This window comes from Lygodium microphyllum, chromosome 22 (genome assembly GCF_053477565.2).
Source record: "Lygodium microphyllum isolate KBCC chromosome 22, Lygodium_microphyllum_v1.1.10, whole genome shotgun sequence".
In the NCBI taxonomy this organism is placed as follows: Eukaryota; Viridiplantae; Streptophyta; class Polypodiopsida; order Schizaeales; family Lygodiaceae; genus Lygodium; species Lygodium microphyllum.
In genome coordinates this window covers 115,427,038-115,450,443 of record NC_141156.1, presented here as the reverse complement: position 1 = coordinate 115,450,443, position 23,406 = coordinate 115,427,038, and the positions used below count along the sequence as shown (strand labels likewise).

General features: G+C 43.4%; 1 long non-coding RNA gene across 2 annotated transcripts in view; it reads right to left on the bottom strand.

The window, feature by feature from the left end:
• Positions 1-22,821, bottom strand: part of LOC148017527 (uncharacterized) — a 34,977-nt gene extending 12,156 nt beyond the window's left edge. Inside the window, exons 1-3 of one of the 2 annotated variants that reach the window (XR_015687888.1) lie at positions 22,580-22,821; positions 22,426-22,470; positions 22,254-22,317 (exon numbers count right to left, since the gene is read on the bottom strand). This is a non-coding gene — a long non-coding RNA (uncharacterized LOC148017527). The remainder of the gene's footprint in view (positions 1-22,253; positions 22,318-22,425; positions 22,471-22,579) is intronic. The other variant, XR_015687889.1, reaches the window with a different exon arrangement.
• Positions 22,822-23,406: the final 585 nt, after the last annotated feature.

Sequence of the window (23,406 nt, the reverse complement as noted above, 5' to 3'; positions counted from 1 at the left end):
TTTGCATCAGGTTGGGATCAGTTCACGATCAATTGGGCATGAGCTTTTGCCTCAGTTTGGAGATCAAATTCTGATCAGTTTCAGCTTAGTTTTTTATCAATTTGAGAACCATTTATGATCACTTTTGGGATTAGTTTTTGCATCGAATGCAAATCAGTTTTTGCAATCAGTTTGTTATTAGTTTGGGGTCACATTTGCAGCAGTTTGTGATCAGTTCTCAGATCAGCAAATGATCAGTTTATGATCAGATTATGCTCAATTTTCAATGGTTTACAACTAGTCCCAGGGACAGCAGCATATTAGTAAATGCCACTGATAGTTTCAGCCACGGGTTATGCTAAGAATATGCTTTAACATGGTTCTAAAGCCAGAACAATTGAGAAATATGAGCTATGGATGTATCCAATGGATTTCTAGCAACAGTTCTAGATTGTTTTTCAATTTTATGTCATGTTTATGCTGGCTGAAAATTTTCAGTAAGGTTTGGGGCATATAGCATGGTTACACAACAATGGCCAATGTTATGATTGTGATGCCTTATGGAAATTTCAGTACAGTATGCTTTTTCTTTGGCACAATGCAATGCAATCGAGGATGATTGCAAGGATTTCAAGGGGGAGGTTTGTCACGAGGACATGAAATTTATCAAATGTGCAAGGTTGTTTAGCACATGTGATACACACAACAGTTATTTTATGGTAACAAGCCAAGGACCCCAATGATGCAGTGGTTGTTAAAGGAAAAATTTGTAATAAGTTGTGCTTCACAAGTACTAGGTGGTACTCGGTGTCAGATTTGGGCCTAGACCAATTTATTGGAAACTAATGTCAGTGGTGACATTAGAGACTAGGCATTAATTAATTAACTAATGACAATCTAAGAGCCAATAACTACTCACAGATACTTGGGAGACAAATTGGCCTAGCTAATTTAATTATTAGCTGGTGAAATTAATTTTGAGCACTATAACAATTATTAAATTAATTTTCAAAATTAATATTCTGAAAATTAATTTAATAAGCTAGACAATGCTGAAAAATGAAATTAGAAGGCTCACTTGAAAAAACTTACCCATGCAAGTGGGAAAAACGTTTTTAGGAGCTAGTGGAGTCTATTCCAGCCATTGTGAGAGAGAAGGAGGCTGTTAGAGAGCAAGGAGTGTAAAATATTACACGGCGCAGCGAACAGAATCTGAGAAAGAGATAGAGAGTACACAACAGATAAGAGGAGAATCAGTAAATTCTTTAACTTCAAACAACTGATACAAAGATGGCTCTGTCCACCCGTGCGCTTCCACTGTGTGAAGCTTAGATGGCGATCTAGACAGAAGATAGGTGAAGAGCTTAAGGCTATCTGGAACAACAACTCTAACTGGGTGAAAGATGAGTGAGAGATGGCTGCGAAGGGGTTTAGCTTTTATAGCCCGCGAAGGTCGTTAGGCCGGCCTGCAGACCGACCTACCATGTGAGCCTCCACTAGTCGGACAGGGAATATTCCAGGGAATATTCCCTTTACCATCGGGCCTCGAGTTGCTACCAGCTTAACCACTCCGTCTAACCCAAAGATTAGACCCACAACAGTCACCTTTTTGCCATCCGATCACATAGACCTCATCTGATATACAAGTCAGGACTCAACCAATGTCCGGGCTCACATTTGGCTTCTCCTCATAATGGGGGCCTTACAACTTTGAGCACCATGGATCATTGGTAGCACCTAATGAGGGTGGGGCATTGATCATATCTAACAAGGAGAGGGTGCTAATGTGATTTGTAATCACCAAGGATCGGTCCTATAACAAGTGATAGCAATTTGGAGCCCTCCAGGAGCAAGTAACAACAATCCAAGGTCCTTCTAGTGCAGGTGACAATATATAGGAGAGGGTAGCACTTTTTCTGGTGGACCTAAGCCATAGGTGATAGTTTCCATGGTTGTTTGAGTAAGGCAGTAGTAGTTTTTCAGTGTTTCTCATGATGAAACTCTGAAATTACTCTCTCTATAACATTCTCTCTCATTCCCCAGCCATTTCTCAAGTTATCTCAGCATTTTCCAGCAATTTGAGCTATCAGAGGAAGAAATTTCAGTCAATCTCTACTGTAAACCTTAATTTACAATATAAAGTATAGTTTTGACAACTGCCTCGGGATGTGTGCTCAGAATTGAGGGCCTAGGACTTGAATTCTAGCAGCTGAAATTGAGGAGTTTTAAGGAGATTCAAGAGGCTAGCCAACCAAAATCTGACTTGGGGCTGAATTTGTATTTCAAGAAGCAAGGTAAAGGCCAATCCCCAAGCAAACCAAGCAGCAAACTGGTTTGGAGGCTTATTCACTAGTTTTGATAACAAAAGGTACTTGGATTAGCAAAGAAGACCAAATGATCTCAGTTGTACTCCTTCCATTTGCAATATAAGATAAAGAAATACCGCAAGGGGCGTCAGTTTTGAGCCCAACAAGGTGTTCAATGTCCAAGATTTAAGTGGTAAAGTGTACATTTTCAATTTACATGAATTTTATGCTTATTGCATTTAGTGCTTACTCGGATTATTTACCACCCTATCCGAGGAGGAAGGCTAGTTCCATACCATCTGTTGTCTAGCTATCACTGACTATAGCCAATCACTATCCAACCCTAGACGACCTATTTTTAACCATCGCTTTGCTATTTGGAGGTCTCCATCTGTTGCGTCATCATAGCATCTCGTCAACCTAGGTTTTCAGCATTTGGTGCCAGGCGCTATCCAACCCTAGACGACCTGTTTTCCACCATCGCTTTGCTATTTGGAGATCTCCATCTGTTGCGTCATCATAGCACCTGATCAACCTAGGTTTTCAGCATTCGGTGCCAGCGACACACTGTTGCCATCTCTCCCACTAGATGACTACTGCAGTATCAACATTTTTACTATCCAGCAAGCCATCTGCATCAACAAACACCTCCCCTATTGTCACCTCTCAGTTCTTTGCCTTGGCATTCTCTCATCTACGACTAGTGGTTACTACACTTGGAATCCATCTTCAGTGGATATCACTCTCCACCATTACATTGCTTTGCCCTTGGACATTCTGTATACTCTTTACATTAATTTACAACATTCATTCACTTCAGAGTTTCTTCTCTCTATGTTTGAGTTTGAGTTTTTGCATTTTGCATTTTGCGCTTAGGGTTTGAGTTTTTCTTGTCTTTGTCTGAGTCTTTGTCTTTCAGTCTTAGTCGTACATGTGTTTCCTCAGTACAAACCCTAGTATATCTTCATACATACATCATCCAACTGCTTGTACATGTGTTGACATCATCATCAACCCTCACTCAGTTATGTCTCATTGCTACCCCTCTGGTTTCTGCTGCCATCGTCATCCGACATCAGCATCACGGCCTGTGCATTGCTGCTGATGCTGCTGCATTTCAAGATCTGTCACAAGAACAACACACTTTCAGAGCTATTCTTGGCATCTCCAACACCACTCTCAGCTCACCACATCGCCACTCCTTAAGACAGAGAGGTTGAAGACCTCTTTGTAGCATATTCGGCATATTCAGCATATTAGCATTTGTTTCCATTCATTCTTCTAAAATCTCTTCATCTTGAGTTCTACATTACACTTTGTGTTTGTTGTACACTTAGTGTTTCTCTATCTATGCTTGAGCACTTCTTTACAAGGAAAGCACTTCTATGAAGATGTTTGCCACATTGTCCCTTACCGAACAATATACAAGCCCCAAAACTTGCTCAAAAATCTGCTCTCAAACAATCAAAGAGCCTCTCATCATCTACCAAATGGGTATATCATGAGAACATGTATTTTTGAAACCTCACTTAACATGTGGATTAATTTTTAATCACATGGTTAAGTGAATGTTACATATATGACGTTATGCCGCACAAGTACGTGGTGGTATCTAGTACCAGTTGTTGGACTAGGTCATTTATTTGGCCATAAGTGTTAGTGGTGACACTAGATAAGTGGCGATTAATGGTACTTAACGCCAATCTGATGGTCAAAGATGGCGCAGAGACACTCGGGAATGGAAGTTGCCTAGATAATTTAATTATTGACCAGTCATTATTTTTCAGGGCACCAAAATAATTATTAGATTAGTTTTCAATATTTAAGCTTGAAAATTATTATTTAATTATGGATAATGCTAGAAAAACCATTTGGGAAGGTTGCCACTTGTCAAAAATGCCCATGCAAGACTGAAAACGTCTTTAGAGGTTGGAGAGAGGTATTTTAATGTATTTATCCTGCAAGAGAGAGAGAGGAGATGCTGCTAGTTTGATTTGCAGCCATTGGAGAATCTTCTGAGGCAACCAAGGGTAGGAGAAAACCAATCAACAATAGGTGACAACATCTACAAGCTGTTGAGACAGGGCAGCAGCAGTAAATGACTAATTTTCTTCAATTCTACAAACTGTTGAGACTGTGCAACAGTAGTAAATAATAAATTTTCTTCAGTTCTTCGAAAAGAAAGTCTGAATTTTCTCTCTCCTCAACATTCTCTCCCATCTCCCCACCTTGTTCCAAAGATTACAGCATTGAGATCACGAGGGGCTGAGAAATTTCAGATTTCTCTATTGTAAACCCTAATTTGCAGTAGAAATTAGGGTTTAGCAACAACCTCAAGAAGCGTGCCAAAAATTGGAAGCTCCAAGACTTGGATTCAATAGGACTGAAGCTATTTTTAGTCAAATTCAAGGAGAGGGACCAACAAATCAAATGAATTTGGGGCATTTTCCATCTCCATCAAAGCGCGTAAAAGCTAATTGACTTGCCCGAATCAAGGGGCAAATCAAATTGAAGACTTGCTGGTCATTTTGGACAGCAAGGGAAGTTGGAATACCGAAAGGATTGGGAGAATCCCATTGTACATCAAGTTTTTCTTCAATTAAGTTAAATAAATACCAAAAGGGGCGCCAGTTTTGGGGCCAACAAGGTGTCCAATGTCCAAGATTATATGGTAAAGTATGCATTTCAGTTGTGTGAATTTGTTAATTGTTGTAAATAGTGCTTAATCAGGTTATTTACCACCCGATCCGAGGAGGAAGGCTGGTTTCAGCTACCTCCACCTATAATAATACGCCACAAACTGTCACCAAGAATCCCAATTAAGGACACCTGCTAAATTTGGAATCCACAACACTCCACATCTCAAAATATTGGCCATCATCAGTCAAAACCCCTCAAATATGTGGATAAGCACTCCTAGATCTTCTATCAATGATGTGAAATATGGTCCCACTTCAAGTGTACGAAAGGGTAAGGAAGAGAGAGAAACAGCTGCTGGAACCTGTCTTAGTCTGCTGTAAAGATTGGGAAAAAGCTCCACAAAGCATGTCACAACCTCAAAGCTCAAGCCAAATGGTACAGCCTCACTATAAATAATTGGAATAATCATAAAACAGAGTAGCAGTTCTGATAATATCTTTTTCTATGCTGTTCACAGGGTTATAATGGAATGAATTGCTTATCCTATGAAATAAACCAATTCCCAGCAGCTCAATCCGGTTTGCAGCTTGCATCTAAATCTTTAATCAATTACGCACCCCTGTCCCAAGTGGATAAGTACTCCGGATTACGCTTTGCCAATTGCCAACCAATCATGCAAACAATGGCCTCCATTCTCTCTTCTCAGTTTTGCTATAGCAATCATAAAACCATTTAAAAGAATTGAACTTTTAATGGTTGTCTGTCCAAACTCCAACATAATATGACAAAGGTCTGCCATGGCCATGGAGTGGCAACTCCATAGGCCCCTTCCACTGATGCATCCATGAGGAAAATTGGAAATTAATGCCATAAATGCTCACACTATTCCAAGCACAATATGGGACAAAACCTTCTGTGACACCCACAGCCTGTACCTTGTGTGCCGACTCAGCAATTCCAACATGGTGGGGGCCTTGGAGGATGGGAGAGGCAGACACACACAGACCATTACAAGCGGCCAGTAGGCTGTCAAAATAGGGGGTAGCAATGGAAGTGAGAGTTACTGATGTAATAGACTGCAAGAACACAAAGAATGGAGGAGAACACCGCAAAGAATGTTGAGAAATCCTTCACCCGCAGTTTGAGTTTTTTGCGTTTCTACGTTTTGCGTTTAGAGTTTGCGTTTAGGGTTTGCAGCCCCAAAAAGGGGCGCCATCCTAGACTGACTGTGCCTATTTATAAACCACTCTCTCATTCGTTCTTCACGACTGATTCATTCAGTCCGTCACCTCTTCTCTCCAGCCTCTCCACTACCCTCACACCCCTTCAGGAGGACATTGCAGTTCGTGGTTCGTGGCTGTCATCATCATCTTCCTTGTGCTACGACACCCTTGTTCCCTTGTATCACATTCACTCCATGATTCAGATCTTCATCATTCCATTCATCAGAGTGTCTTCTCTCTTCTCTTCTCTTCTCCATGTTTGCCGAGTTCACTCCGTGTTCCTCCCCGCAAACCCTACTGTCTTGCCGGTACGTCATCTTTTGACATGATATCAGAGCTGGATATGCTCAAACAGTGGCAAAGATCCTCCACTCCAGTGAAGGCAAAGACCGGTGGTGGGTTCGGCATCCACTTCTCTTCTTCTTCCGCTGCATCAACATCCTAACTGGCGGCTACTCCCTCCTGCGTTTGCTATTTCCAGCCTTCCACCTGTAGTTTGCAACTATTTATAACAAATCAACTATTGCTGATCACTCTCCATTCAGAAAGCAATCTCGTTTTTGCAGATTTTAGGTATTTCAACTTGTTGCCCACACCCCTGACGCGGAGGACATTGCGGTCCAAGTTGGCCATTGCTGTCTACAACAATCTGGTGCCTCTTTCCAACCTATCACACACTGTTCGGAGTTAATTTTAGCATGCTGGCTGCTACTGCTAGTTTTTCTTGCGTTTTTAGTCTTTCTCTCTCCTCACCTACGTTTTTAGTCTTTCTCTCTCCTACATTGTCGTCTGCATCAGATCCAACCTTCCTTGGCTACGTTTGCCCACAAAGATCCTCCTCATCAAAGAAGACAAAGACCGATGGTGGGTTCGGAATTAACATTTGATTTCTCTATCATTTTTGCTGCACATTGGGAGATATCCTTTTTCTCCCTCCCACCCTCCCTTCTCCAGTTTGCCACACCCGTACCATGGCGTCTCCACCAACAGATTGCCAGTCTACTGGGTGTTCCTACTGCGGCACGAACAATCATCCCACCCAAGACTGTCGACATCGACCTTTGCTCCCCACCCCTCCGGAGTATATGCGTCTTCCACCATGCACTCCTTGTGCCACCTCTCCTTCCTGGGCCACAAAGATTGTTCTGCATTGTCTATCAGAGTATTATGCTCAAGGTAATAAGCCGCACCCGACGCACACTAAGTTCTTTCAAGTACACGGAGGCCCTAAGACCTTACGAGGTAATAAGCCCTCTTGGGGACCACCCCACTGCGTGGAGCTTTCCTCCACCCACTTCCGGGTACAGTGGCTTTCCCGGCCCACATCTCCTCCATAGTCCACTCTCTTGAGAGCCCGTGACTGTTCCTCACCCTTGGCTCATCCTGAGCCTCCTTCTTCTCCACCCTCTTCCACTCAGGTTTGAGAGGCCACTTCTAGGTGCTTTCCGGCTTCTTCTTCCAAGCCCCAAATACCTTCTTCGGCACGACCGGCAGCACTTCCTTTGTCATCTAATGCTTCGCAGTCCATGAGCCATGAGTGGTTGGATTCCCTTTCTCTCTCAGACTGGGATTTAGAGGGGGATTTTTTTACTTCGCCCTCAGAGGGGGCTTCCAGTGCTTCTTCGGCTTCAGAGGGGGTTCCTACTTCTACTCCTTCCGATTCATAGATGGACCCTATGTGCCATGAAGTTCCTCACACACCACCACCTTTCACTTTCCAAGAGTGGCTCTCCTTTAAGCAATCATTTCCTTTACTCGTAACCAGGATCTAGAGGATCTACCTAGATCAGGGCCCTTGGGTCTTCAGTAGTGACTTGGTGGCTAGGCCTTCCTATTCCTTCCAGCATGGAGTCACGAAGCTAGTGGCTTCTCTCCCAAGGTTGAGTTTCGGGTTCTACAACTCATCCAATCTCCTAACTTGTCAGATGGGAGAGGATCGAGGTGCAGCTGAAGTGCAGTAGACAGTGTGAGAGTGAGAGACAGAGTTGAGCACGACACCCAATACTATAGTACTGAATAGAGTGTAAGCTGAAAGTACAAACGATAACCCTTATACCTTAGGGTTATAAGGGGCTGTTCACACCCGAACACAGTAAGTGCCCGTAAGTGTGCACCACAAGCACATACAAAATAGTACACATAATCTGGGGGAAAAAACCTCTCCTACCGAGAGTAAAAAGTACCCCAGTGTCCTAGTGATCACCCGCACACTCCCATATGAGCGTAGGCGTAAGTAAGGCGTGTGAGATACCCAACAAACCCCCCTGGAGTGAAGAGTGATCAAGTGTACAAGGATCATCCGCCACCAAAGGGCGTCAAATTCAAAGCATCGCGAAATGCTTCAAATTTGTCTCGTGGAAGAGCTTTGGTGAAGATGTCTGCCACATTGCTGGTGGTAGGACAGTAGACAAGGCTGATATCACCTGCATGTAGCCTCTCTCTTACAAAGTGGTAGTGAATCTCTATGTATTTCGTGCGAGCATGAAACACAGGGTTCCGTGCCACTGCAATGGCACTCTGACTGTCAGTATATAAAGGAGTAGGCTCCGTAACAGATACATCCAAATCAGCAAGTAAGCGTCTAAGCCATACGCACTCAACTGCAGTAGTGAAGGCTGCCTTGTACTCAGCTTCACATGACGACGTGGCAACAGTGGATTGTTTCTTGCTAAGCCAAGAAATGCATGACGAGCCAAGAAAGAAACAATTGCCACTAGTGGAGTGACGAGTATCAAAATCACCAGCCCAATCAGAGTCACTGTAAGCATGTAACTGCAGTGGTCCCCCCTTGGCATAAAGCAATCCAAGAGCTCTAGTACCCTGCAAGTAACGAAACACACGCTTCACAGCTTGCCAATGCGACATACGAGGCTGATGCATGTACCTGCTCAAAACTGAAACGGCAAACTGTATGTCTGGCCGAGTGTGGCATAGATAGATGAGACATCCCACTGCTGGAGCATAAGTATGGATATCAAACAAATCACTGTCATCATGTAATGACAGTTTGAGCCCAGGTTCCATGGGTGTACAAACTGGCTTGCAATCCTGTAAGCCAAACTTCTCAAGAAGTTGCCCAATGTACCTTGACTGACATAATCCAATGCCTCTAGCATCATGTACAAACTGGATGCCCAAGTAATAGTGCAAAATACCCAAGTCAAACACGTCAAAAGTTTGCTGTAAATTATTTTTGAATGCTGAAATCTGATCAGCACGTGTTCCAGTGAGCAAAAGGTCGTCTACATATAGACACAAAATCAGCATGGATCCCCCCTCTTTATGTACATAAAGGGTAGACTCAGATGGGCTGTTTACAAACCCCTGACTAAGCAAGAAGGCATCTATCTTTGCGTACCAAGCTCGTGGAGCTTGTTTCAAACCATATAGAGCTTTTTTCAGCTTGCATACTAAATTTTCTGAGCCTTCAACTGCAAAACCAATGGGCTGCTGTACATACACTTCTTCCTGAAGTTCCCCATGTAAGAATGCAGTCTTTATATCCAGCTGATGCACTTTCCAACCAAAATGTGCAGCCAAGGCAATCATAGACCGAATGGTCGTCATACGGGAGGTAGGAGCAAAGGTCTCCTCATAGTCAATGCCCTTTTTCTGTGCGTAGCCTTTAGCTACCAGCCGTGCCTTGTACTTATCTATGGATCCATCTGCATTCCTTTTCAATTTGTAGACCCATTTCGTACCAATGGCACGCTTGCCAACTGGCAAAGACACCAAATCCCAAGTATGATTCTTATGAATAGAATCCAATTCAGCTTGCATGGCTGCCATCCAATGCACACTATGTCGTGCATCCTCAAAACATTCAGGCTCCTCATTATCATGAGTACATGCTGCCATAACAAACTCCATGGAATGTGCTGAATCATGCAGTCGAGTTTGCCTTCGAGTACGACCAGCCAAGGGTGTTTCCAAATGACTATCTCTCATAGTCTGCGTGTACCATCTAGGCACCTGTCTTGCTTCCTGACTGTGTACAAGTTCCTGCTGAATTTCAGTTTCAGCAATGTGCTGATTTACTGCATGTTCCATAGGAGCAGCTGGCTGAACATTAGGTTCATTTGCTGAAGTACCAGCTGAATCACCAAATGTGATGGGCAGCAGCCCTTCAAAGACATCACGGGCAGCCTGATATGTATCAAAACCAGCCAAGGATAATTCTGATTTTTCATCAAATACAACATCCCTACTGACAAAAACCTTCTTGGTCACGGGATCATAGAGTCTGTAGCCTTTGCTTTCGCTGCTATATCCCATAAAGATGCATTTTACAGCCTTGTTGTCCAACTTCTTTCGAAGTACCTGTGGAATATGGGCATATGCAAGACACCCAAAAGTACGGAAGTGGCCAACAGAAGGTTTGCGGCTGTGCCAAGCCTCAAAAGGTGTGACGGTTTTCAAGGCCTTGGTAGGGCATCTGTTCAAAATGTGGCAAGCGCACATGACGGCTTCCATCCAAAAACTATGAGGCAAACTCTTTGCCTTCAGCATACATCTGGCCATCTCCATGAGTGACCGATTTTTCCTCTCTGCTACCCCATTCTGCTGTGGAGTATATGCAGTAGTGTACTGATGGATAATGCCCTTCTGCTGCAAATAAGAATTCAGCATAGAGGACATGTATTCCCCCCCTCGGTCCGAACGGAGAGTCTTAATCTTGCAACCAAACTGAGTTTCCACAAGTGCACTGAAAGCCAAAAATGCATCATACACTTCTGACTTCTTTTTCAAACAGTAGACCCAGCACAAACGTGTAAAGTCATCAATAAATGTTACAAAATAGTAACAACCACCCAATGACTGTGTCTGCATGGGCCCACAAACATCCGAATGCACAAGCTGCAATCTGGCTGTTGCTCTAAAAGCAACATCACGGGGAAAAGAGAAACGATGCATTTTCCCCAAAATGCAACCCTCGCATAAATGCTCAGGAGGTCTCTCCAAGAGAGGTAATCCATCCAACATCTTAGTACGCTGTAATAGCATCAAGCTGCCATAGTTTACATGCCCCAAACGAGCATGCCATAACTCTGCCTCTAACATAGCAGGAGTAAGAGTGGATGTCAAATATGCAGACTGATCTACCGAAAGAGCATCCAACTCATATAACCCATGACACAGAGAACCTGTCAAGACCAATGTCATGTGTTCCTTGTCACGGACCATGCAACGGTCATCATCAAAGGTGACCTGCAAACCACAACGTGCCATAGAAGAAATGGAAAGCAGATTCTTCTTAATGCCAGGCACATACAAAGCATCCTGTAGGCGGAGAATAGAGCCATCAATGGCTGTAAGCTGAATCTCCCCAATACCACGAACAGGGTATGATGCATTATTAGCACACTGAACAGACTTCCCAACGGGAGGTGCACCAAGAGAAGCAAACAAATCTCTACGAGATGTGATATGCCGTGAAGCACCACTGTCAAAGAACCAAGTGTCAGCATCTTCTGTAGAGCTAAATGCTCTATCAGCCCAAGAGTCATCATAACTGCAAGTGTAAAAACAATAGTCCCTGTCTACAACAAAGGACGCGGACTCACTAGCAGTGGAAGGAGCTGCAGAAACAGACATCCCTGACTCCTTCTTCTTCTCTTTGGCGATGCGCTTCCTGCACTCAGTGATATAGTGGCCAGGCTTCTTGCAGTAATGGCATTTTCCTTTTTTTGCTTGCGTGCCCCCCTGTTTCTGACTTGTCTGTGAAGTGCTACTACTACCAGAACTCTGCGAAGCATTTTTCCCTTGGCTGTTTTTACCCTTCTGCCTTGACATAAAAGCCTGCTCAGAGGCTATACCATCCACACCACTGTTCCGTCTAGTTTGTTCCTCCTCTAGAAGCAAACTGACAAGCTGAATGAAAGTGATGGGCTCTTTCGAAATCCTCATAGTGAGGTTCAAGGCAGTATGAAAAGCCAAGTAAGAGGGAGGCAGTGAATTCAATGTCGTAGAAATCAGCTGCGCATCTGAGTAGTACTCATCCACATTCATGAGTTGCTCCCGCAAGTCCTGAATTTTGTTGAGATGATCCTGCATAGAATCACCCTCATTCATCTTTAGAGTCTCTAGCTCTTTCTTCAAGAAAGAGATGCGAGTCTCATTCTTTCCTGCAAACATCTGCTCCAATATCAACCAAGCTTCTTGTGAAGAAGCTGCTGAACGAATATGAGGAATGATAGAACGCTGAACTGCCAATGCAATCAGCGACATAGCCTGTGCATCCCGTGTATCCCAAGTTTTCTGAGCTGCAGTTCTTGGGGGAAGTGGCTGAGCGGGGTGAGGTGGAGGGGGCTGAGGTTGCCCTCTTGCATGTCCTCCTGGAGGAGGAGTAGCGGGAGCCACAACTCCCGGTCGTGCTTCCTCTCCACTGACATAATCCCACAAATTTTTGGCCACTAATACATTCTTCATCATGAAAGACCAAAGGGAATAATTGTTCCCATCCAATCGGTCTTCCTTGGACACATAGGTGAATACATCTCCTCCCTGATTTGCCATTATTTCCCAAAAGGTAATAGAGCAATGTCAATGCAGTACGGGCTGGAAATCTGCAAATTTCCAGAAATTGCAGCAAACACAAGTCTGCAATTAATGTGCAAAGGGTACTCTGTCACAAAAACTGTCACTGATGCACGCTTTCCAAGGTGCAATTAGTGCTCAGCAGCACTAAAACATCAAAAGCATCAAAATTTTCTGCCCAAAATTTCTGTCACAAATGTCTGTTACAAAAGCCCCAAAATGTGCATTCAATGTGTCACAGACAGACACAGCACGTTTCCCAATGCTGAAAACTGAACCTGCTGTTCAGCACGTTTCCCAATGCTGAACCTGAACCTGTTGCACGAACTCCTGTGTAAAAGAAAAGTGCAGAATGTTACCTCTGCGTGTTGACGACGGGCACGATTCCCGAGGTAATGACTGCTGGGTACAGTCGGACTGACGCACAGGTACAGGCATGCAGGTCCAGTGACACGCGCAGGCAGGACTGGGCGCGCGCTGGGCAGAGGAGGCGGCACCCAGGACTGGCTGGTGGAGACAGGTGGCGCGCTGGCAGCTGGAGCTGACGGCACAGGCTAGCTCAGCGCAGGGAGGCTGCGCAGGCAGACTGACAGGCGAAGGGGCACGCTGGGCAGACACAGGGCAGAGGACACGCTGGGCAGAGGTGGCAGCACGCAGGTACAGGTGGCGCGCTGGGCAGGGCGGTGTTGCGCGCTGATTGTTGGAGCTGCACGCTGGGCAGAGGAGTCGTCTGGTGCTGCGCGCTGACGGACTGACAGGCGCAGGCAGGACTGGGCAGGAATAGGCGGCTGGGGCAGAACTTGCGGGGGCTGCAGACTGCAGACTGAAGACTGCTCTGAGCTGAGCTCTGATACCAAATGTCAGATGGGAGAGGATCGAGGTGCAGCTGAAGTGCAGTAGACAGTGTGAGAGTGAGAGACAGAGTTGAGCACGACACCCAATACTATAGTACTGAATAGAGTGTAAGCTGAAAGTACAAACGATAACCCTTATACCTTAGGGTTATAAGGGGCTGTTCACACCCGAACACAGTAAGTGCCCGTAAGTGTGCACCACAAGCACATACAAAATAGTACACATAATCTGGGGGAAAAAACCTCTCCTACCGAGAGTAAAAAGTACCCCAGTGTCCTAGTGATCACCCGCACACTCCCATATGAGCGTAGGCGTAAGTAAGGCGTGTGAGATACCCAACATAACTATCTTCAAAGGTCTCCTTTCAGGTGGTATTCTCAGATTACAGGGTGGATCTTCTTCGTCCCTTGATCAGCATGGAGCCATCTCCCAAGATCGAGTACGGGCATATCCTTATAGTTCTCGGCACCGCACAAAGACTGACATTCCTCCTATGCATTGCATGTTTTCATCATCTTTGTACTAGGATGCTTGGGCAAGTGAACAATTTCCTCACGAGGGACATTATCCAAGTGGCACCTGCTGCATGAGCATTCTTCAACATGTAGCATTCCATCTCCACCTCACTCTTCTCTTCTTCGTCTTTTTGGGTCTGAGAGGGGATGTTAAGAAACCCTTCACCCGTAGTTTGCATTTTTTACGTTTCTGTGTTTTGCATTTAGGGCTTTCATTTAGGGTTTACAGCCCCAAAAAGGGACACCATCCTAGACTAACTGTGCCTATTTATAGACCACTCTCTCATTCATTCTTCACGGCTGATTCATTCCGTCCGTCACCTCTTCTCTCCAACCTCTCCACTACCCTCACACCCCTTTAGGAGGACATTGCGGTTCGTGGTTCGTGGCTGTCATCATCTTCCTTGTGCTACGGCACCCTTGTTCCCTTGTATCACATTCACTCCATGATTCAAATCTTTATCATTCCATTCATCAGAGTTTCTTCTCTCTTCTCTTCTCTTCTCTTCTCCATGTTTACCGAGTTCACTTCGTGTTCCTCTCCACAAACCCTACTGTCTCGCTCGTACGTAAAAAACGCAAACTAAGGGTGAAGGGTGAAGGGTGAAGGGTAAAGGGTTTCTCAACAAAGAAGACAAGAACTCAAAGAATGAATAAACGGGCAAATAGAATCCATAACACGATACAAGAGATGTAATGTACAAACCACACAGATGAATGGCACACCTAGTGAGCTGCAGTATCTCCAAACTCCCTCTCTCCAAATGGACGTGATCCTATACAACAAGAATGGAGAACTAGAGTATATATACGCAATGGGGAGAGACCCAAGACAAATGAGCTAGAACTAAAAACCCATAAGGCATCCATGAAAAGCCTAATAAATGCCAAAACACCCATCAAAATGTATATCGCTAATACTCTCTCTCGAATCAAGGGTGGTCAACACAGTAAAATATACAATGATGGGGAACAACAAGCCCCTAGGAACCATCACCATGTCCCACAGCAATGATTTGCTAGAAACTTGTACCACCATGGACCATGGTACATACAACAATGACAAAGGATGCTTGAACAAGCCACTTGAAGTACCCAAATGCACCACTAGAAATAGTCCAAGATCCCAGCTCATGGTCATGACTCCGAGTCCAAAAGACATCTAAGAAGAAGCACAAGTCAATGTATTCCCCGTGCCTTCTACCAAACCACTAAAATGGCCCTCTTGAGCTAAAAATGCATTATACATTGATTAGCTTTATAATGCAGCCCCAAAACACACTTATTGCCAAACTTTGATTCAATTCCCCAACTTTCCTAGAAACTATGTCTCGTAAGCCAAACCCTAATTTGGGAGGAATCAAGATACACATCTATAAATAGGAGAGACTACCCTCCCACTCAGCCTATCTCATCATTTGCAAGTCCTCCATCAGCTAGCACCCATTTCTCCACTACTCACAATCATCCTCCCAAACTTTCTCAGCCTGCTGCCCACTGTTCCTAGCTACCACTGTCATGTTCAGACTGATTCAAACACACAAATCTGCGTTTGCAGCTGCTGGTCACATACAAAGTGTTTGCTATGTTTTGGGATCTATACAGAGTAAAACACACTCTCCAGCTCATCTCTCTACCCTAGTCCTTAGGAGTTCAAGGTTTTGTATTCCCTCTACATAGTGTGTTTACTGCATTGAGCATCATATTCATACATTAGCCATTCTTTTGAGTTCATTGTCTTTGAGTTACTCTTCACCTCTATGTTCTTCTATTACAATTTACATTTTGTCACACACTTGTGTTTATCTTTGGTGCTTGAGTTTTCTTACAAACCCCTAATGTGAGCTTAGACTAGGAGCAAAGATTGCTCTCTATCAAATAGCTCGTCATGAACCTCGAAGCCAATGCCAAGTCCTCTCATCTCAGTCAGTGAAATCAATTGGTTTGATTCCAATCGTGGGCTGGTGGAAAAAATGACAGAAATTCAATATGAGAAATAGACAAATAAAAAATTCAGTGTAATAAATTTTAGGTCATTTAGTTATTGGACGTTTCTGGTACTTGTTCGAATTACAATTACATAATACACAATGGCCAAATCAAAAAACAAGGTCAATCGGAGTTCTAGAATCATATTGGAGTCCTCTAAATGCTTTAAAAGAAATCCCAAATACCGAGGGGAAAAACACTTTTTATCGTACTCCAAGATTTGAATCCACTAGACTACATTGATGCATAGAAAGCCTCCATCAAATAGAAAGCCTCCATCAAGATCCACCACATCATATGAATGTATCACAAGCACCAACATGCCCAACTACTACCATGTCACAATCATCCCTCTTGCATGGGGATATGTGAGGAGCATCACCCCATTACTGTAGAACAAGGATATAACAATTCAATGCCAAGTCATGTGTTGGGGGAGAATAGCTATCACAATAGAGGAGATAAGGGACTACACCCGCAAAAGCAAAACCCAATAGGCACTAGTCCAACCCAACCATGCCATAGAGAAGTCAGCTTCCCCTCTCTGATATGGAACCACCATCTGAGTCAGTCCGAGGAGTCAAGAGTTGATGGGCAACCATCTGTCCAATAGCCGAACAAAACTAGCCATGGGACCAAAGAACACAATAAACCTCTCTGGATAGGTCATCACTATTGATCGGTCAGCATGTTCACCACAAATGAAGCATGACATCTCTCATCTGCATAGCACAGAGATGAGGTCACCAAAGTCACCCGAAAGCGACAGCCAAGAGAACTTAATGAAGCATGTTGGAAACCACCATCCTCTAAAGATGACTCAAGGAGCACCAAAGATGAAGGAATCCGCAAAGCTTGGAACATGGTCAAAGCAATAGATGAAGAACCTATGGCTGCGAACAAGAGTCCAAGCATCCTTTAAGCTCGAAAATAAAGCCTGAGATGATCAAGTTAAGACTATGATGAAGAAATCTCAAGCCACTCAAATAGAAAAGTCAAAATGAAGATCGGTGATAAGGAAGATGATGACGGAGAATAGAGAGAGGAGATATCTAGGGTACTTGTTATTTGGGGTGAACAATCAAAAGAAAAGTTCACAAGTTGAGTGAAGCACACAGAAACAAGATCAAGAGTGACAAGAGTGTAGTATACAAAAAACAACAACTAACACATGTAAAGACGCTCTAAAGCATAAAAACAAAAACAAGGGATACTCAGCCATAGAATTACACAATCAACGTCTTTAAATGAGAGTCAACAACTACACATAAAATTGTCAATTCAAAGACTTAAGAGTCAAAGTAGACTACGAACACGTGGAGAAACACCATGATAGAAGCACACAACACATGAACAATGTACGGGAGAAGCATGCAACAAGGGCAGTATACCAAACCTGAAAATACACAGTTCAAAGTAGAATACATAGTCGGCCAACTTAGGAAATTGACACCCAGCACATACAAGAGAAGCCAGTGTTGAGCTTAAAAATGTATTATATACTAATTAGCTCTTTATTACAACCCCAAAACAAGTTTATTTCAAGAGTTTCATCTAATGACCACTTTCCTAGAGAGTGTCTATGTCCCACATGCCAAACACTAATTTAGGAGGATTCACTCATCTATAAATAGACATGCCATTCAACCTTATCTTGTTGGGAGAGGATGTAAGGCAGCTTTGCGGAGGAGGAGAGATGCTTCCTTGCAAAACTAGGACACTTTTTTTGTACTGCCCGTCACATGGTGTGGTATTACATGTAGAAGCTGAATACAAAGGTGGACTGATTAGTTTGTGCACGCAACCCAATGCGTCAATGAGGAAACTAGATCAAGCTGATGACTGAAGGCAGCACCAAAAGACAAAGGAGAGTCCCCCAACATCAAAGGCTGCTGAAACCTGAAAAGCACAATGATAGCAGCCAATAACCAGACTGTTATAGCAGAAAAGCCAAACAAATGGCCGACCTAATCCAAGAATGAGCCAAAACTCTGGCCGACCTGCATAAAAATAATAAAATAATGCAGGCAGCCATATAAACTCCTGATCACAGCATACTGATCAAGACCACCTCCAACCTAGTGTGACTCTCCACCCACTAAAAAAGAAATGCAAAGAGCTGGAAACTATCATTTGCTAGTGTGAACGCACCTAAAGGCTAAAACCGATTGAAAAAAAAATGCATGCCCTAAACAGAGCTGCCTCTTCCGTCAAAACACATGACAAACTAAGTGTCAAACCTCCTATTGTCCCCGTCTAACTCAAACTGAGTCTCACAAGCAAGAGATGACTACGCAAGTCACACATGATTGTTAAAACCCCCTCTTAGATCTTGGATATGGCTAAAGGCCAAACAAGATGGAATGGATCCAAGGGCAACGAAAGAAGTGCCAATGCTCACGAAGTCTGTCAATGTAGTCAATCGATAAAGTAGCTCCTCACGATCATGGGAATCCCCCTCTAGAACACAAGGAGCTAGGGAATCCTTAGCTAGGTCACCGATATCATCCCCCTCTAAAAGGGATGGGAGGTACAAGGGAACTGCCAAAGGAAATTGTAGGGGATAGGACAAAACCTGTGGGATACGTGGTGCACAATCGAGAGCAAGAGCAGCTATGAAAGATTGCCTTGGAGGACCTTGTACAATGAAAGGGGAATGGAGCCCTCTCTCCTACCAAGCTATCGCTAAAATGGCTCCAAAAGAAAAATCCTCAATAAAGACAGCATGCTCAGTGAAGAAAACTCGGGTACCAAGTCTAGTAAGGCCATGAATAGAGAGTAGCGGGAAGCCCAAGTCCGAAACGTGCAGGACTTCTGAAATGGAGCTCCATGGATAGTAAGGCAATAGCAGGAAAGTGCCAACACCACTGATAGGCACCGAACAAATGTCAACAACACTATCTATGTCCTCTAATAGACGAAGATTCTACAACAAATCTCGTCGAGGAGTTATATGGCTCGAAGCACCGCTGTAAATGAGGCAAGGCTTGTGTGAAAACAAGATAGCCAAGGAAGAAGGATCCTCCCATCTCATGGATGTGAAGGAACACAGACTCATGTGTATGGCTAGTGAAGAAGTAGAGGAAGGTGCAGATATTTTAGCTCCATCCTTTACTCCCACATGAAAATAAGGGTAATTGTTTCAACACTTCCTATCGAGATGGGTAACTTTCCCACAATGTGGGCATTTAGGTTTCTTTGAATCGATATCAAACCCGAAGATGACTCCAAGTGTTTACCCTGCTTCTTATTCTTTTTCTTGACGTGCTTGTTATCCTTCTTGTTTACCCCTCCCAAACTTGCAGTAAAAGCTTTGGTAATGCTAGATCCACTCCTTTTCTTCTTATCTTTAACATGCTTGTTATCCTTCTTGTTACCCCCTCCCAAACCTGCAGTAAAAGCTTTAGTAAAGCTAGATCCACTTGCACCAATCTCTATGAGTTGCTCTTCGTACTCCAAAACAAGTGGAGCTAGCTCTTCCCATAAAATAGTCTCCCAACTCCTAGAAATAAGCAAACTAGTATAGAAGACATCATAGGGAAATGGCAATTGAGTAAAGAGAATCATCAACGTGTACTCAAATGAGATCATTCTACCAAGGGATGCAAGCTTATTCTGCATGTCCTCCATCTTGTTGATGTGATCCTGCATAGAAAGGGAATCATCAACAAAAAGCATCCAAAGTTTCTTCTCTAGGGTGATGCGGTGTGCAAAGGTCTTCTGATGATAGAGAGAAGAGAGCTTTGTCCACACCTCTACTAAGCTTCGAAGTCTACACACATGTACAAGGACACAATCCTACATACTCATGAAGAGAAAAGGTCGCACTCTAAAATTGACCCAATCCCAATGAGCTACTTGGTCCATTGTAGAATCAATGTGTGGATGGGGGTAGTAACAACCTCCCACAAGTCGAAGGTGTCAAGGATGCAATCCACTTCGCGGGACCAAAGGAGTCTTTCACACCATCAAGTCGATCTTCTTTAGGGAGAGAAGGAAGCACGAAAACCTAAATAGAAGGTGCCATCATGGCTATGCGAGGACCTATAGTATAGGCCCTGTGAGAAACATGTAGAGGAACAAGGGGAAAAGAAGGGTGCTCCGATCTTCTCGATCTATCAAAGCAAGAACATGGCTCTAAATATCCATCTTGGAATTTCTCTTTCAAATGATCTAGCTCATGAGACTGCCTGTAGGAGGAAGATTGGTCTCCTCATCTGAGTCACCAAAAGCATCGAGCCAATGGTACTCCATAACTCTTCAAAAAACCTACAAATCCACAAGAGTATGATGTATTTTAGTGTCGGGACGCCCGAAGGGAGGAGAAATCAACTACACCTTGCAAAAGGAAGTTTATAGCTGCCTCGCACACTTCATAGAAGGCCTGAACAAGGCAAAAGGTTTGCATTCTTCATGATAGTTCTACCCAAACAGCAAGTTGAATGTGATCTTCTCTTTGTAGAACCTTTGGGTCCTCACTTTGGCTCTCATACCATGTGAGAGTGCGCAACGGAAGAGGAAACACAAACACAAAGAGAGGAAGAGAGACACTACAAAGAAAGAAGAGAATGGAAGAAGAAAATCTGCACTAGATCTAAATGGAAACTGAATACAAAAGTGGATGGATCAGTCCCTTAGGCAGCCCAAGGGCCAGTGAGGGCACTAGATGAGGCCCATGACGGAAGGCAGCACTGGACAACCAAGGAGAGTCCCTCTATGTTGGAATGTGCTGAAACCTGAAAAGCAGAATGATAGCTGCCAATAACCAAACTGCTATAGCACAAAAGCCAAAAAACTGACTAATTGAATCAAGGTATGTGCCAAAATGCTGGCCAGCCTGCATAAGAATTATTAAATAATGCAGGTGACCAAATAAACTGCTGATTGCAGCATACTGATCAAGATTGCCTCCAACCTATCATGAACTGGCTCTCCAGCCACTGAAAAAGAAATGCATAGGGCTAGAAACTATCATTTGCCAATGTGAACACACCTAAAACCAAATGAAAAAGAAATGCATGCTCTAAACAAAGCTGTCTCCTCTATCAAAAGACATGGCAAACTGAGCATCGAAACTCCTAATGTCCCCACCTAACTCAGACTAAGGGTGCAAGGCACATGACTGCTAGCAATCCCAATATATAGGGTGCAAGGCACATGACTGCTAGCAATCCCAATATATAGATATGACAGCCATCTGCCCTAGAGTCCAAGTGTGGTTGGCACACTGCATATGGCACAAATGAACCATCGATTCCTTCTTAAAGGACTTCTTAGCTTCCCCCACCTGATGGGGCATATTCAAACTTAGTCACTCAGTTGGTAGAGCGCAGGACTGACCCAAGGCTGTTGATGAATCCTACAAATACCTAGCCTAGATGTCAAAGGCTGTAACAATAGCTAGGAACTCTGTGTTTTGTGCCTATATGAAGCACAAAAGGTCCAATGTCGATGTGTTCCCAAGCCTCTCTTCCCTTGGATGATGAGTTGGAGCTGGAGTATTGTCTTACAAAGGACAATGTTGTTGACATCGGCTCTTTCTTTGCCTTCAATGCTTCATCATCTGAATGTTTTGAGTGTTCGGCCACTCACAAGATCCGAGATATATGTCCATCTCCTGGTTGTGAGCCTCAATCTAGTCCAACATGGACATTTGAGCTCTGGGACATTTATTTTAGTCTGGTCTACATGTCTTTGTCCAGCCTGGCCTAGCAGCAATCATCCCCAACACTTTCTCGCTTGCCACAGAGCATTTATTGCAGTCAGCTAGGTTTACTATCAACCTAAAATGGCTCAAAATCAGCCACTCTAATGCCTATCGACACTACCAAGTTCTCCATGCTAAAATCAATTCAATAATCATTGGCAATCGAATGCCTAGAATCCAAAAAATGGATGGTGTTGTGTGGTCCTTACAAAACAGGTACCATCAAAATTGATTATGTTGTTACAATTGTCCACAAAAAGTCCATATTCAAGGTTCACAGATTTCAAACTACACTTGAGCTAAATCAGCCAGTGAAACAAGTTTTTTCAGATTCGTGGATTTCACAGGGAGGTAGCCAATATCAGAAATTGCACACTGAAACTTATATTGATCAATAATCCTGGAAAGGAACACTAAAAAGTATGTGATCACTGACAGAACCCAGCAATTAGTAGAACTACAAAATCTCTGAATGTGGGACGTAAAAAGATGTGTAACTCACGATGAGTCCGGCGCCGTCTCTGGCCTCGACCTAAGCTGCCCCAAGGATAGAACGTGACACCCCTCTGTCACACATCACAGAGGCAATATGTGAGAGAAGAATAACTGCTAGAAGAGATACCCAATGAAGAATCGAGACGACATGTTATTGAATGCAGGTAGATCCTTCTTACTGGCAATTCCTCTGGCCAAATAGGAGCTGATCCATCGAATGCCTCCTGCAAATAAAGATGAACATGACTAGCCTTTCAAACTTTGGACACAAAAAATGTATAACCTTAGTCATATTTTCCAGAATTTTGGGCTTTAATCACAATGGAAAATTACAGGTAATCTAATCCATATATCCCTTGAAAAGCCCTGGAAAATTACAGGTAATCTGATCCATATATCCCTCGAAAAGCCCTGCATTTGCTGCTAAAAATGCATTGTGTCCATTTTGCAGTCCCTGATATAGAGATGCCCCCACTCCTGTGTAGAAGAATAGCTTCTAGCTACCCATTTGACTGCAAATCTAACAGCCATAGCCTTCAAATCAGGTAAGTCCACAACCACCTTTTTCTTTAGGGGCTCTCGTGTACAAGACTTATCACCTCCCCAAAGATTCAACAAGTTCCTTTAGGCAGTTTGTGGAGGTCTTTCACAAGACTCTACAGTTCAAGCTAAACTATATGTCCCCTTAAAGAACCCTCTATCTACACCTTAATAAATCATTTGTATTATGTATTTAAAAAACAAATTGCATATGGTCAAAATATGTAAAATATCTCGATACTAAAGATATCCGTTTTGGTTTTTTTTTCAATGTATTTTGTCAATTTACACACATTGTCAAGGATAGTAGGTTTATTTAAGCAGTGAATTCCTAGGGATGGCTCAATGTCAATTTGCCTCACCTGTATGGGGGGTCTTGGCACCTTGATAAATCAATCAATCACACTACCCCAAAAAAAAATTGCATATGGTCAAAAGATGTAAATATCTCAATATTCAAGATATTCATTCTGGTTTTTTCTCAATGCATTTTGTCAATTTACACACATTGTCAAGGATAGTAGGTCTATTTAATTGGGACTTTCTTTGAGCTTCCATAGCTCGATTTATGCAGGGATTTATTGCTGTACATTGTTTAGGCGCAGCAAGGTTTTATCAAG